The sequence below is a fragment of the Myxocyprinus asiaticus genome, chromosome 3 (genome assembly GCF_019703515.2).
Source record: "Myxocyprinus asiaticus isolate MX2 ecotype Aquarium Trade chromosome 3, UBuf_Myxa_2, whole genome shotgun sequence".
Lineage (NCBI taxonomy): Eukaryota > Metazoa > Chordata > Actinopteri > Cypriniformes > Catostomidae > Myxocyprinus > Myxocyprinus asiaticus.
The window spans coordinates 43,928,236-43,945,717 of record NC_059346.1 but is presented as its reverse complement, the minus strand read 5'-3'; the positions used below and the strand labels follow the sequence as shown (position 1 = coordinate 43,945,717).

General features: G+C 37.0%; 1 pseudogene; it reads right to left on the bottom strand.

Moving 5' to 3' along the window:
• LOC127420702 (DNA mismatch repair protein Msh3-like) overlaps nucleotides 1-17,469 on the bottom strand; it is a 75,707-nt pseudogene extending 58,238 nt beyond the window's left edge.
• Nucleotides 17,470-17,482: the final 13 nt, after the last annotated feature.

Below are 17,482 nucleotides of genomic sequence, written 5' to 3'. Positions count from 1 at the left end.
TACAATGAGGCACTTACAATGGAAGTTAAAAGGGCCAATTTTTAGTGAGCATTTGAACGTTTAAAGATTGGCCCCATTCACTCCTATTGTAAGCGTCTCACTGTAATACATAGTTTTGCTTTTTTAAAAGAAAAGAAGGGGCAAGTCAAAATAATTTTTGTTGTAATCTTTATTATGCCACAAATGCTGTAGATTGAGTTTAACTTGTATTGAAACCAGAATATTCCTTAAATTACTATTCCTTTACAAAGGGTGTGTGGTCCAAAAACTTCTAACTTTTAATTCCACCCCAAAATAAAAAAGAAATAAGAAATTATTGTGACATTATGACAATATTATCATGACAATTAGAAACAATTAAACATATGCACATACCTGGACATGATATGCCCACAATCTCTACTAAATAAGTTTCTCAACATTCTTGTTAAAAAAGATAAATAATTCTTAGAAACTGTGAATTCTATTGTTTTTGTGTGTGTGTCATCCTGAAGCCTTCAAAATCACTTGTTTTTTTCAGTGGGTTTATGCTGCATATCAGTCAGACATACACACATATTCTCTAAGCTTCACCATCATTCCATTCACTTTTACCTCCCCACCATTTAGCACCGCAGAGATCTCAAGGACGCAGGTTCGCTTTGTATCTCCATGCTGTTGCTGGGGCAACAAATGAACATATATGGCCTGTGCAAGCGCACAACCAGCTTCATTTTTCCCAACAGTGCAATAAATAAATAAATAATAATAATTCATTAAAATCAGTTTTGATCCTGTGGGAGCCTGCTTCTACAAACCACAACCATGCAAACACGTTCTCTAAAAGACAGGCACAAAGAAACTCTTTACGAGGGCAATACAGCATAAGAGAGCAAAATACACACACAGACATACTACCTTTCAATATGAAGCAACATTTTTAAAATCAGAACCTAAAATCTGTCATTCCTATTTCCATGCCTCAGTAACACTTTCCGTTTCATGTAATGTCATATATGACATGATATGGGTAACTGCAATGCAAAAATAACTTTGTTACTAATTATTTGTGTCTTATTTTCTGGTAAAAAATAAATAAATATCTAAACATCATTAAAACAAGAAAAAAAACTACTTGAGAAGCAGAATGACGTAAGATATTAAGTCTTGTTTTCAAAGAAATCTAAAAAAATTTAGTGGGGTTATATGCTAAAACAAAAAAAACAAGAACTTAAATACACTTCTTTTCCCTTTGAATTTTATTTATTTTTTATTATTGGCAAATAGCTTTATATATATATATATACATATATATATATATATACACACATACACACACACACACACACACACACATATACATACATGTATATATATATATATACACACACACACACACACACACACATACATACATACATGTATATATATATATATATATATATATATATATATATATATATATATATATATATATATATACACACACACACACACATACATGTATATATATATATATACACACACACACACACACACACACATACATGTATATATATATATATATATATATATATATATATATATACACACACACACACACACACACACACACACATACATGTATATATATATATATATATATATACACACACACACACACACACACACGTATGTATATATATATATATATATATATATATATATATATACACACACACACACACACACACACACACACACACACACACACACACATATATATATATATGTGTATATATATATATATATATATATATATATATATATATATATACACACACACACACACACACACACACATACATGTATATACACATACATATAAGTAAAAAACATTTTTAGATTTTGCTCTAAAAAAAAACAAATATATTATATCATACTGCTTCTCAAGTAAATGTATCTTGTTTTCATAATGTTGAGATATTTTACTAGAAAACAAGACAAAAAAACTTGGTGAGAAAATTATTTTTGAAGTGTGACAATGTGTCCACTTATTTTCTATAAACATAAGATTTAATTTCTATTTATGTATAAGAGAAAGTATCTTAGGTAATGTAACTGGTCACCATTTCTTTTACATTTTTCACCATTTTTTTTATTCACAATTTTTACTTCAAATTACAACATTTCCATGTAGTTTTAGATGAAGTACAGCATGTTACACCACAGGAAGGCAGCATTCCAAAAGTATTTAATGTAAATGAACTACAGTACATAATGTTTTATAAGCCCTATTTGAAAGCTCACTGGTAAGCTTTAAATTATTTATTTTTTTAATATTATAATTATATGTTATTTTCTGTGGTAATTGAAGGCATACCACAGATGTGTCAACAGAGCTTGACAACTGAATCTAAAACATTCCTTTAACTATTTTATGGTACACTTCTGACCCTCACTATAGTAGCCTCATTAGCCTCATTGATTTAATATGAAGCCAAATAATGTCATGGAGGAGGAGTTCATTGAAGACGCAAATAATAGGCAAACATTCTGTGAAGTGTGACTGTGTTATGTTTACGAAGAAATTGAAGAGTTGTATGATATTTGATAGGTACTGCAGAGAATCAGAATCCATTTCAAGTAACTAACACACACTGGGATAAACTGTTGGCAGTGGCACCTTCAACACAGCACCTGCAATCCCCCTGAGGGGTTTCATAAACCCATAGTATTGCAACCACTCGGCAGCGGTTGCTATGGGCCCACCCGTGCTACAGTATAACACCCCTGAGAACTGAAGTGCACAGCACATGTTTAACAGTTGAACTCGGTATACCAGTCATACTACTGCAGTCTGTACTGCCATTTATAATATCCAAAGCAACACTGAAATAATATTTGGAGGAAATAACTATGAAATGAGAATAATGATGATGATAAATTGGTCTGCAATTTATCTGTCCCTTCTATGCTTATAGTAATACTGAAATGGGAAAATTACAAGATTACTCAGACTCATGTAGACAGAATTTTCATTTTTTGTTGAATTATCCCTGATTGCAGATTTGGACACTATCTCAACACATCCATAGCAATAGAGTACAACAGTGCCCATCCACCTTTTCAGCCATCTGAGTTCTGGAAGTATTTTTCCCATTCATTTTTTTTCCACAGACTTTTTATAAAATCCTTCATAAAAGAGTTCTAAGCCATGAACCAAACCAACCAACTCCAAAGTGAATCACAACTTTACAATATTTGATTTCAAGTAAAATATTATTTAGAAAAATCAGACAAAAAGATAAAGGTAAAAGACTGTGTACTTAATGTCTGAAACTACTGACTTCAGGTTGTTGATTATGTGTAGAAACAATGTATTTTAAGTTTGCTGCAAAATATCCCAATATATACTAATATAAATGTAGTTTGAGGGTGTAGGGAGACCGACTTGATTGCGTCATTAACAGTGCGTCATGGAAATGGGCAGTCTCTGCTGGACTTCGTGGGCTTTGTTAGCCGTGGTTCCCTGATTGGTGGATCTTTCTCTGCTGGTTCATGGGTAGTGTAGTTGCTCACCAGGAATTCCGTTAAAAAAGGCATACAGTGGCAAGAAAAGGTATGTTAACCCTTTGGAATTAGCTGGTTTTCTGCATTAATTGGTCATAAAATTTGATCTAATCTTCATCAAAGTCACAAGTACAGACAAACACAATGTGCTTAAGCTAACAACACACAAACAATTAAAATCGTTCGTGTCTTTATTGAACACATCCCCTTAAATATTCACAGTACTGTGGAAAAAGTAATTGAACCCTTGGATTAAATAACTTGTCAATCCTCCTTTGGCAGCAATAACCTCAACCAAACATTACCAGTAGCTGCGTATTAGATCTGCACAATGTTCAGAAGGAATTTTGGACCATTCCTTTTTACAGAACTGCTTCAGCTCAGCCATATTCTTATGATGTCTGGTGTGAACGGCTCTATTGAGGTCATTCCACAGCATCTCTATTGGGTTAAGGTCTGGAATTTGAGTGTGCCACTCACAAAAGGTGGATTTTCTTTTTGGATTTTCTTTTTCCCCTCAATGATGGCAAACAGTCCAGGCCCCGAAGCAGCAAAACATCCCCAAATCATGATGCTCCCTCCACAGTACTTCACCGTTGGGATGATGTTTTTATGTTGGTATGCGATGCCCTGTTTACGCCATACGTAATGCTGCATGTTCTTTCCAAACAATTCAACCTTAGTTTCATCGGTCCACAAAAACTTTTCCCAGTAGAGTTGTGGAGTGCCAAGGTGGTGTTTGGCAAACTTCAGGCATGCAGCAAAGTTTTTGTTAGAGGGCAGCGGCTTCCTTCGTGGTGTCCTGCCATAGATACCATGCCTGTTTAATGTTTTCCGTATAGTAGACTCATGAACAGAGATGTTAACCAGTTCCAATGATTCCTTCAAGTGTTTAGCTGTCACTCTAGGGGTCTTTTTCCCCTCACTGAGCATTCTGCGGTGTGCCCTTTGAGTCTTCTTGGGTGGATGGACACTTCTTGGGACAGTAGCCATAGTAATAAATCATACCCATTTATAGACCATTTGTCTAACTGTGGACAAATGAATATCGAAGCTCTTCGAGATAACTTTGTAACCCTTTCCAGCTTTATTCAAAGCAACAATACTTGATCATAGTTCTTTTGAGATCCCTTTCTTGCGAGGCATGGTCCATGTCAGCAGATGTGTCTTGTCAATAGCAAACTCAAAATGTTTGAGTGCTTTTTATAAATCAAAGTAGCTCTAACCCACACCTCCAATCTCTAATTGGATGCCAGGTTTGCCAGCTCCTGACTCTAATTAGCTATTGTTGACGTCATTAGCATTGGGGTTCACATACTTTTTTTACAACCTACACTGTGAATGTTTGAATTATGTATTCAGTATGTACAAGAACAACACAATAATTTGTGTGTTATTAGTTAAAACAGTTTGTTTGTTTATTATTGTAAAATCAAACCAGATTTTAAGACAAATTTATACAAAAATGCAGGTAATTCCAAAGGGTTCACATACTTTTTCTTGCCACTGAACAACCTCAGAGCTCACAGAAGGTCTTAAAGGTTTATAAGTTATCTATGGAAGAAATTAATGGAATTTTACTTCTGGAACCAGACTGTTCTGCTCTATTAAAAACAAACATACACTTGATAGAATGGAGCATTACCAACATCATTTATTGCAAACCTGCATAGTTCAGACACTTTAACAAGTCTTGAGTGTAAGCCGTTTAACAAGAGTGCCCTTTCCAGCTTGTAAGCAGACGTAAATGCCTACACAGTGATTTGACAGTTGTTCAGGTGAATAGGTTAGGAACTTTAGCCTATGAACACTTTGACATATAATTCTGCTGTACACTTCTTTCTTTTCCCCAGATTTTCTACTCACAGCAATACGATATCTGTTGTTATGGTAATGGTAAAACAGCCATAGGGCAATGGAGGAGAAGGACACTTAGGGACAATGAAGCCTGACATGTCTGCTTATAAAACACTGGGTGGCAAAATCAGACAAACAGATGTGGCCAGAGACAAGACAAAAACGGAGAGAGCATGATACTCGAACAGGGAAAGGGAGAGCTGAGACAGACAAAACAATAAAGACATTTAAAGCAAGACAGCAGATAAAAGCAAAAACAGAAAGACAAATGTAAAAAGGTAGAGGAACAGCAGTGTTTCCCCTATATGCATTCAGGAGCGGCGCTGCACCGCTGCTGAATTATGAGCGCCGCTATTATCTATTGACATTTCACATGGTTCATTAATATCCATGACGCAATGTAACACTTGCCAGCACCAGTCAGTTGCGCGTTATACTGCGTGCAGACAAATGGGACACCTGTATGAAGCGAAAGGGACCCCACCATACACTTGCACGTATTCACAGTGACATCATCGTATAGCAGCCCATCAAAGGCTGTTCGCGAGTGCGTTCACACATACACAACAGAGAAGCAAGAGACCTGACATGATATCTCTTCTAGCGGAAAGTCTTTTACTCTGATAACTTCTTTGGCAAGGGTAGTAGAAATATAGGGCTCCAGACTGCAACTAAATGGTCACATCTTGCCATCATTTTTCCCGCCGGTGAGACTTAAGGTTTGTTTGTTTTTTAAGAGGTCACACCGGTGCGACTACAGAGTTTGCCAACTCTCGATTATTATGCGTGACGCATTTGTTTGTTTCGTATGAGAAAAAACGGAATGTACCAGCACTAGCCACTACCTGGATCAATTATCAGCCAGCTCAATGAACAGAACAGCGCGAGCGCAGAGCAGTCTCACCTATGCAGCGCAAATCATTATAAACAGCACTGAGAGAAACATGGTGCGAGACGTGAAACTCATTCGAATTTGGCTGTGGAAAAACCCTATGAAAACCCTTAAGTGTCTCTTGCCTTGGTGTTTAAACGACCATGTGTAACGGCACCATTATAAACAACACTGACCATAACATAAATTATAAGGCTTTACAGTCCACACATCACCCCCTAACAAAATTGTACCTTGGATTTACTATAGTAACACAACTGGCTTTGTTTGCCTTCAGAAATTCAAAGAGATGACTGTACTTAATCGGTAGCACCGCACGCAGAATATTTCAATTTAGCCCTATATAAATTCGGTAGGCCTTTATATTAATAAACTTTTTTACAGATGTTACTGTTGCATCAAGTCAAAATCAATGCTATATTGTCTAATGTGCATTTCAGTGCAAAATAATATAAAATATATATAATAATGTCACTATTTTTATTAGTTTCTATCATTAGTTATTCTATTTTTTTTTTTTTTTTTTTTTTTTTCCAGTTACTAACAAATCAGGTGCAGGTGCCATCATCTGTAGAACTTGGTGGCACATACACCGCACACAACATTAAAACCACCTGCCTAATATTGTGTAGGTCCCCCTCGTGCCGCCAAAACAGCGCCAACCACTTTTCACCACAATTGTACAGAGCGGTTATCCGAGTTACCGTAGACTTTGTCATTTCGAACCAGTCTGGCCACTCTCTGTTGAACTCTCTCATCAACAAGACATTTCCATCCACAGAACTGCCCCTCACAGGAGGTTTTTTGTATTTGGCACCATTCGGAGTAAATTCTAGAGACTGATGTGTGTTCAAATCCCAGGAGATCAGCAGTTACAGAAATACTCAAACCAGCACATCTGGCACCAACAATCATGCCACAGTTCAAATCACTGAGATAAAATTTTTTCCACATTCTTATAGTTGATGTGAACATTAACTGAAGCTCCTGACCCGTATCTGTATGATTTTATGCACTGCAGCCACATGATTGACTGATTAGATAATCGCATGGATGAAAATCCTAGTGGGAACACTGACAGATATAAAGAGGAATCATGAGAGAGAGTGAATCTGCTCAGAATAAATTGATGTTTTGAGCATTCTTCTACCTTTGTCTTTTCATCCGGTTTTCAAATACTTTTTTGCTTCAAATGAAAGTTTGAAATGTTGTGATTCACCTTGGAGCCGCTTGGTTTGGTTCATAGCTTAAAACTCTTTTATGAAGGATTTTATGAAAAGCCTATGAAAGAAATGAATGGGAAAAATACCTCCGGAACCTAGACGGCTGAATAAGTGGGCGGGCACTGTTGTGCTTTATTATTGTATCCCTCTCGTGCTTTCACAGAAAATGGTGGGAAATGTAGTTTTGTCTCATGGGCCAAAGTTTTGTCTCTTCCTAAATCAACAAAATTAGTGTTTTCAGGTAAGATTTATCATCGTTCTTTATCAACAGTACTGAAAATCCATAAGTAGTAAATCGTACCATCAACATTCATTATTGAGATGTCTATTTTGTGGTGGTGTTCGCGTGCATTCATCTCTTAAATACAATCATTTTGACATGACTTGAATGCACCATAAGACCATGATGGGGCGACGTCATTTCTGTTTGGTATATCTGCCCTTTACTAATTTAATCTAATCCCTTCCTCATCACTCATCTCTTGCTCTTCTGAGATGATAATAAGCAGACCTTCTCCGTACCAAATGTCGGACAGCAATTTGGACACGGCTAATTAGGTTCCTGTAGACAGCTTCCGTTTGCAAGCATAGAGTGTGCCATTTAAACAGGGAAAGATCACCCGGAAAGCAAGAAACTGATGATTATGACCAGTTTATTACCACAGAGTTCTAGTTCTAAGTGCACTAAGCTATGATTAAGTTTATCATAAAGGGCCAAGCTGAGCCTATGATCCGAAAACACAGTCCTTTAATTATAGGTGCTACTGAATTTCCCTAAAGATGAGGCTTGGAGCTTGTAAAGCCAGTATTAACTGGCCTGAGCAATCTAATCTAACTAACCTTTCAAACTTTCCCCATATCACCTTGGAAAACAAGCGACCTGCTGGGAATTCAAAAGACAATTCCTGGAAGTGATGTAATATTTATTTTCTAAAATTTTACATGCATGGCTAAACACACTCAAGATGCTGTCAATAGAGCACAACAGTGCACGGCCACTTTTTCAGCCACCAGAAGTAATTTTCCCATTCATTTTATCAAAAAAAATTAAAAATACAATTATCATTAAAGACATGACTGAAATCAGCCAGCTCCGAGGTAAATCACAAAATTACAAACTTTGATTTGAAGCAAAAATGTATTTGAAAATTGGGCAAAAAGACAAAGGTACAAGACTTCCATGAGGGAATGAACTACAAGCATTGCAAATTAAATAATCAAATTAAAAACAATGGAAAATAAATATAAATTATTGATTTGAAGTTGCTGGTTATAAGTACAGGAAATATTGTTTCTGTACATATATCCAAATATACAAGTAGTTTGAGAGTTTAGTTATCAACTCGATGGGTGAGCCCTCTATGAACCTGTAACAGTCACCTTTGGAAGTGACTGCAATGGACAATGCCTCTTAAGAGATAGAACAAGAGATGTGTTCTTGTTAACTGAGCAATGTCTCTTGCAGGACTGAAATGCCCATTTCCCTCTTCCCTCCGATTACTGACCAGACTGGGCCACCTGTTGTACCCCACCACCCACCTGGACTCACTGGCTGTACAGAATTCAAGCAATATCTTCACAACTGCTCACTCGCTTGAGGCTGTCCATTGTTACCAAAGATACTGAGGCAACCATTTATCTGCGAACCTAATCACACTCACTTGTCCTTCCACAATGAGGACATGTAAGTGCGGAGCCAGGTGAAAGCTGTGGTTGGGCTGACAAAGTTGGTGTCTGCGAAGACGGAATACAGTTCAGTGCTATACGCACTGCTTTACCAATTTCTCAAACACCCTTTCCACATGAGACACTACGTGCCAGCAGATTGGCAGCCATTGGCAGCCATTTTCCCAGGGACCATTGTTGACTTGTATACTAAAGACGTTAAGTGTTTGAGGATCTCTGTGTGGTGGAGTCAAGTGCTCAATCTCTTTATGTCCCTGTGATGAGGAGGTGGGTGTGGCCAGGCCGTGATGGAGCACGGCCGGCACTGAATCAGCTAATCAGCGGGAGAGCGAGATAAAGGGCAGCTAGAGACGCCGGTTCGGGAGAGAGAGAGAGACACACGTGGCCGCGTTGTGGGTGTGTATCTGTGTTTGTTTATGTTTAAGCTGAGTTTTGCATTAAAACTTTACATTGACTGTTTAGCCAGTTCCCGCCTCCTCCTTGCCGGACCTTATACTGTTACAGTGGTGCCGAAACCCGGGAAGGAGGAGGGATGCGCTGTCGCGGAGTCTTCGCAGCTGCAACCGGCAGGGGAGCAGCCGCGGCCGTCTGCCTAGGGACAGAGGGGTCGCTGCCGGCCGCCGAGAGCCAGAGGAACCGCGGCCGTCTGCTTTGTAATGTTTTGTCGTGTTTGTAATGAATATGATTTTTGATAAATCTAGAAACTTCTGAATTTAACCGTTTTTGTACTTCAAGGTACTGTGGAAAATCAAACTAACCTAACACCTTATTTCTATAGGGCTAGTCATAATATTCATGAGTAAACCACTTTGATTTGGGACTGTGCTTCTATAGTGAAAATGTTTGTTTCCTACTCCATAACATGTACTGCTTTCCTTTTACCAGACTCTTAATGATTAAGGAATCATTTTGATTCTAGGAAAATTTGAAGCCAAACTAGGCCAGTTTGTTTCCTCATCTCAAACATCATTAGAACAGGAAATCTATTAAAATGTTACACATGACTTTGTTCATAAGTTATAAAGGTCCAGAGTTTTATTCTATACTGTACTTGCCCTTGTTTTTACCATAGTTAAGACCAAGGATGGCTCATAAGTTAAGTAGTTAGTTTTTTATTTTTATTAAATTGTAGTTGTTATAAAAAAAATAATAGCCTTAACACATTTAAACACGTAAATTTCTTTAATACAACTGACACAGTTGTAATGAAAAATTGTGTTACAGTTTACTGTGATAAATGTTAGTAAGGGTGTTGATGGGTAGATGTGAAAAGTCTTGTAATTGATGTTGGTGCAGGGCAGGTGTTTTCCCTTTCCCTCGTCAGTGCTGTTTAAAATGTCGGAGTTGTCTAGCTATTTTAAATGGTCAAATTACTCCACAGCACTTTAAAATAGTAACTTCTCGTGTAAAATTCAAATGGGTCGCATAAGTTTTGCATAAATTTGGTTGCAAATGCGAGCAATTTCCTATCATTGTAGAGGGTTGCTGCAGAGTAAAAGAACGATCTTGGGATTTAAGAATCGATATAGAGATTGTTCAAATGAACATCAGAAAATCGATACAGTATTTTTACCCACCCCTAGTTTCGACATTCAGTGGAAATGATGTTCAATTGTTTCAAATGCACACACAGATTAGGTCCACTCAGGTTTTTCTTCTTTACGCCTACATGCAAAATTCATAAGTAAAGGGTATTGAGTAATGGGGGGGAGAATTCACTCTCCTAGATACTATACCATCCGAAATAATTGTTTCCCCTCACCCATCCCCAAGCATTTTTCCACCACGAGACCACAAAAAGCATGACCCTATATCAGTGAAAAGCTGTGCCCAGCACACTAATGCAGACACTTTGAGTGATGAAGCACCAGCGCCAGCTCAGCCCTAATGAATACCATCCATTCTACTTTGCTTTGTTGAGCAACCTTTTTTCCATATGGCCACAGGCACTGAAACAAAGTCAGACTGGGTCTTTAAAAGGAAGCTTGAGTCAAACTATAAGGGAAATATTGCCAGCCTTGCAGCACACCCACTCAGAATTCTTCTCACTTTAAAGAATCCTACAGTGAATAAAGAGAACAATTCATGTGCAATCACTTATGTAAGGTAGAATATGCACAGAATCTACATTCACTGGTGTAAAAATGTACAGTATATGAAGACGGAATGGTGCTCATGTGGGAAATGGGAGTTTGAATCTGGCTCACATCATTTCCTAATCCCACCCCTCCCTCCTCCACATAGTGTCCTGTCCTCTCTCTTCAATCTACTGTATATTAAATAGCAAATAAATAAATACATGATTAAACATGCTTCAAAACATAACTAAACTGTATTATTTCATGTTGTCCCAGGTAACAGATACAGCTGTTTCTCAAATCACTCCGCATTTTCTCTCATATCAATATTACATGTCCTGTACATCATCCCTTCCACACACTATGTATATAACAAAATCAATAGATTTAGATTTTCCTATATTCATATCATGTCAAAAGCAAAGATGTGAATATGAATTCAATAGTATTGTAGAGAACTTTCCAAGCAAACAAATGCTTTTGAATCTCCCCACTGATACTGAACGATGATGTCAGTCATAAAGTGATAGTTATTTACTGACATCTGGTGGCGACAGTCAGCAGTCGCCACCCCATAATACATGTTTCTCAATGTTGCACTTGATGCTTCTAGCATTACATTAATTCGGCCACATCCAAATTAATGTGTTTTTAGTTGAAATCGCATTGATTTTGCTACGTTTACAACCTTCATCAACACTGGCACAGCAAATTTCCTCCACCGAAAAAACACTCTCTATAACCACATACTTTGGAAAACATTGACGCAAGGAAACTGAAAATGGATACAAAAAATAAGACTCATCCCTCCTTTTCTTTAAAAAAAAATAAAAAAGCTTACAGTGAGGCACTTACAATGGAAGTGAATGGAGCCAATTTATAGAGGGTTTAAACATAGAAATGAAAAGTAGAGGCAAGTCTAAATAAATTTAGTGGTAATCAGTATTATGTCACAAAAGATGTCGATTGGGCTTAACTTGTATTGAACCCGAAATATTCTTTTAACTGTACGACCTGACTGAAAATTACATGACTAATATTTTCTATCATCAACCTTTATATAAATCTGTCGACTAATTAAAGTTGCACTCTAAATCATCTGCAATATACTATCAAACAAACATTTGACCACATTATAATCTTTGGATGACATAACTACTCTCCACTCACAGACATTTTACCTGGACAGAGCGATATTGCGTAATAAACTTGCAGTCGGAGTTTACTGGACCACATGAAATCAAAAGAGAAAACAGAGTTTTAGTATAGGGCATCATTCAATTATTCTTTTCTAATGTAAATGATATATTTTTTATACATGCCTGCACATACTCAGAAAACTTCTGATACCATGAGGGCTGACATTTTGATAATTCATATCTAACAAATGAGCTAAATTGGCTTTATTACACTTCCATTTAAAAGTCTGCAATCACTCAGACATTTTTGCTCTTGAAAGACATTGATGCTTCTGTTTACCAAGGTAGTATTTTATTGATCAAATAAACTGCCAAAAGCTTATTAATGTTGCAAACTATTATTACTGACTGAAATAACAAAAATTCTATTTTCACTCTATGACTGTAAAGCCCCATTTACAACAGCCATTACACTCATCTTTAAGAAAACTACGTGTTAACGCTAATTTGGTACTCAAGAAACCTTTTTTATTAGCACAGTTAAAAATGTTTGTGATCTCATCGCTGTGTCAAAGCTCTCACTCACACACATTAGATAGTTGTTATCGCCACTGTCCTGCACCACATCTTCATCCTGCTCCAGATCTCCCAACTTCAGTAGAGGATTCACGTCTGAGAAATTAAAGGAGTTCAACCGACTCCTGATCAACCAGATGAACACAATGGTATTAATCTTTAACACACTGGGACAAAACTACAAAACTGAGTCAAAAACAAACAATACAGAAACAATACCTTCTCCTACAAGCATGGATTTGGTGTAAAGTGCACATAGTTGCCATGTGAGAAGAGAACTCTTGTTAGTGCCGCTGGCCTTGAGGGCTGAAGTCTCGGTCTGCTTCACAACGCCTACCAAGGAAATTAGGAAAAACATGCAGTGTTTACAGTAGGGATCCACCGACCCGATACCTGGATCGGTATTGGCTCTAATACTGATGTTTTTAATTGGATCGGGTATTCGTCTGATGAGCCCAATCCAAATCCGATACTGCGTGTTAGCTATGGTTGCTACTGTAAAGCTCCAAAATGACATAAAAGAACCATAAAAGCACCATTAGTCCATTTGATTTGAGCATTTATTTAAAGTCTCTTGAAGACATTTGATAGCTTTGGGAATCACAAAAGGCTTTGTTCAACCCTTTAAGTTCAGAACAAAACAAAATTATCAAAATATTAACTGCAGTCTTGACCAACACAAAATATGTATCATTTTAAAGCTTATAAGCTGTAATTTACCATGCATATAGACATTGACAAAAACTGAACAAGTGTTTTGAAATTTTCAGACAAATCAGAAGTGTTCTGTTTTGATAATTTATTAATAATTTACACTGTACATATTATTGTAATTGGTAAAAACATTAAACTGATCAAATAGCCATGTGTCAAATGCTGTAGGAAAGCTCTCAATGAGTAGAATACAACCAGCCTACTGGTTTTAAAAATGTAGCGAGTAAAAGGTAAGTAAATGTCTCTGACATACATGTGCTATCAGCCTAAAAACATGTTAATTTTCCTGGATCAGATGACTTCATCAGAAATTATGTAATATGTTGTCCAGCGTCATGGAACACTAAACCAATCATATTAGGATTCAGATCACTGCAATCAGAGGAGGAAGTCATCCAAATATGGGCAGAGAGGATCTTTCACTCTAATTGCATATGGCCACCAGGAGATGGTACCAAGTACATGACACAGACTCAATGATGATTCAAATGAAACAGAATGAGATCTCGTTACTCATGCCTGCATGCTTTGGAGAGAGAGCATACCTTTAGTCATTGTTGTGTAATTAGTTCTTATGTACAATTATTATGTTTTATTTGTTTGGAGAGGCTTTTGGACACTTGGAGATGTTTTTGGACACAAGGATGAATGATTTTTGTAATGCTATAACTTTTGATTGCTTTGTCGTATCAACACAAAATTTTACTCAGTTACAGGTCACATCATTGGGAACAAAATACATTTATTGGAGCTACCTTATTTACACCATGAATGTAAAATCAGGAATTTTTCATGTTTATTAGGCTGAGTCTTATAATTTATCATAATCTATATCATTAAAAATAAGAAACATTTTCTTTAAAATTATACCAAACAATTTACCTTTTTTTTTGGGGGGGGGGGGGTATGCCACTGAAACACAAAATCTTTAAAAACACCTTATGATTATTAATAATATTAATATTATCATTATTAATGGCTTCTTTCATACTGAAGTCTTTCACTGGAACTACTGTTATTTTTGTTGCTGCATCAGCCAGTAGACTAGTTAACTGAAAAATAATTTATTAATAGGCTACACATTTCTAATGTAATTGTTAATCGTTTTTATGCAAAAAAAAAAATTGTTTTCTCTATTTTATAATAAAATATTGTGTAGTTAGAGGTTGTTTCTTTACATATAAAAAGTAACCTCCTACCAGTTCCACACAGTGAGGTACAGCTAGTCTAAACTGTTTAAGAAAAAAAACAACAACACTGGTATCAGATCGGGATCGGTATTGGCCGATACTGAGATTTCTGAAATCGGGAGAGAAACAAATGGTTTCCGTGCATCCCTGATTTACTGTGACTGAAATCACTGAAACATTAATATTACAAGCAGTAAACAGCACTGTTGATAGATTTACTTATTTGATTGGAATAGATTTATAAGATATTGCAAATAAAAGAATATCAGTGACCTTATATCCCTGAGAAAACAGTCGCCGAACATCTACAAACAAGCGATGAGTGGGAATGCTGGCATTCATGAAGTTATGGTCCAGATGGCAAGTGATATTTAGTTCCTTTGCCGCAATCTATATCAATCAGAACATAATTTCATAAGACATTATGATCTGTGGTAATCGCAGTGAAAGTGACAATACTGTTTTAACAAAAGAATTCTCTCCAAACAACATAAATGGTAACGTCAATGTCATTACATCAGGGGTTCTCAACGGGGGTGGTACCACCCCCCACGAGGCATTCAAAGGATGCCAGGGGGCGCTGAGAGCAAATTAGTAGAGAGGGGGGCGTTAGGTTACAAATGGGGGGTGTTTATCAGTCAAAATAATAAAATCTATCATCAAGTTCCTCTTTGCATTATAACGTTTATCTAGACTTGGTGTACATCAGTTGGTTCTCAGTTATACGGGTCGGTATGCACTTGTACCGCGGTTCATCAAAAAAAAAGTTGAGAACCACTGCATTACATTAACAAGGTAATGAATCATCCAATGTCGGATTGTTGCGATGGACTGTTCTAGTTCTTACCTCCACATCCTCACCAAAGAACCTGTACTTGTAGCCACACTCAACGCAGAGCATTGTGTCCATATGTTGCTTTTTGTTCTCCATGTACTGTTCCTCTAGGGGAGTGTATATGGTCTTGGTTTTCCTCCTGGGGAATTCTTTGTATTCACAGTATTCTTAGCGAACTGACTTAAGGAAAAATCCTGAGAACAGAAATGATAAAAACATCTGCAACTGTGTTGATCATTATGCCAAAGCTTTGTGTATCCATCACCGATGCAGTGCGATTGATGAGCCTTGTTTTTGGTTACAGAGTCAAATCAGGACGTTTATTACTTTATTGCGGTATCTTTAATGCTGAAGTGTTTAATTTTTCCGTATTAAAATGCCTGCTTATTCCTGCATAATCTGCAGAGACAACAATAAGCCATATGTACTGTAGGTCGATTTACACGAAAAACTTAAACCTTGTGGCTCTGGGACTCTATCAAAACATTGCTCTGTTTGTTTGAGCATCACGACCAGCCCAACACAGCAACATTGGCTCAACCAATGGCATGAGGTTTGGGCAGGACCAATGGTAGATAAGGTAAATGTTTGGGGAAACCTGCTTGAAAAGTTATATTTTTCCACTAGTTGAACAGAAAATACACACTTTATCTTTAAGATGCAGAATACAATTTCAGAGGGCAACTCTAAAATATACACTGAACTTTTTAAATAATCATAACTGTTTAATCTGAAAAGTGTTTTCTTTGACCTCCTTCACCAACTCAGACATGGTGTTCTTCGTGATTACATTGTGATGTTGTATGGCAGAACTTTCAGTTTTCCAAAGCCTGATGGATCCACCTCCATCTTTATACCCCCATCTGAAACGCTGCTCTCCGACCCCGCTTGGCAGCTGAAATCTTTATGCCTCAACAGGGTGGCATGGCAGACACTGGCTCTTGTAGACACCATCTTATCTACTGTTAACAAAAGAGAGATAAAAAATAATTAAAATTGGCACAAATATTGAATGACACTGATGTTTGTATGCGTTCAAAATTATTTAAAAAAATCATTTTACAGAGATTGCTTTCGCACAAAGCAATATTATAGCTGTGCATAGCAACAAAAAAATGTATATAAATTATAGAATTATCCATGCCTTTTTGAGATTTTATAATATTTTCAGGCCTGGAACACAATTTTAAAACAAAACCCTTACATTGTCAGGTTGTCCATGACTGTGGGAAGCCTTAAATTTGCTCTGCATTTACTCACACCAGTTGAAAACAATAAAGACTCGAATAAACAATCGTTAGATATACTTTAATCCTTACAGTTGTTGGAAATCACCGTGCATTCCCCATTTTACTCCTCCACATCGTGTGACAGTTTGGGTCGCTTTTCAGAGGGCACTCCATCAGATAACCTCTTCTGAAATGCAAAGGCACATCTGTGAAAAACCTTTAAACAGCAAAAGCTGCATGCATGTGACATGTCTGTCTTTGGGGACACATGACTGTATAAGTCATGCAGAATGTACTAAGTGCAATGCACATTCTTACAGAGTAATGCATTTGTATCAGTCCTGCAAATAAAACTCTTACCTTTCCTCTGTCCTCGTGACGTTGGTCCTGGCAGTTAATTCTGGGTTGATCAGTTGGTTGGGATTTATCGCGTGCACTTGAGAACCTGCTGATGGTTGACTGACTGCTGGACTTCTTGAAGGATTAGGATACGGATACATTTCTGACATTTGTGTGCATTTTTGCAGCATTA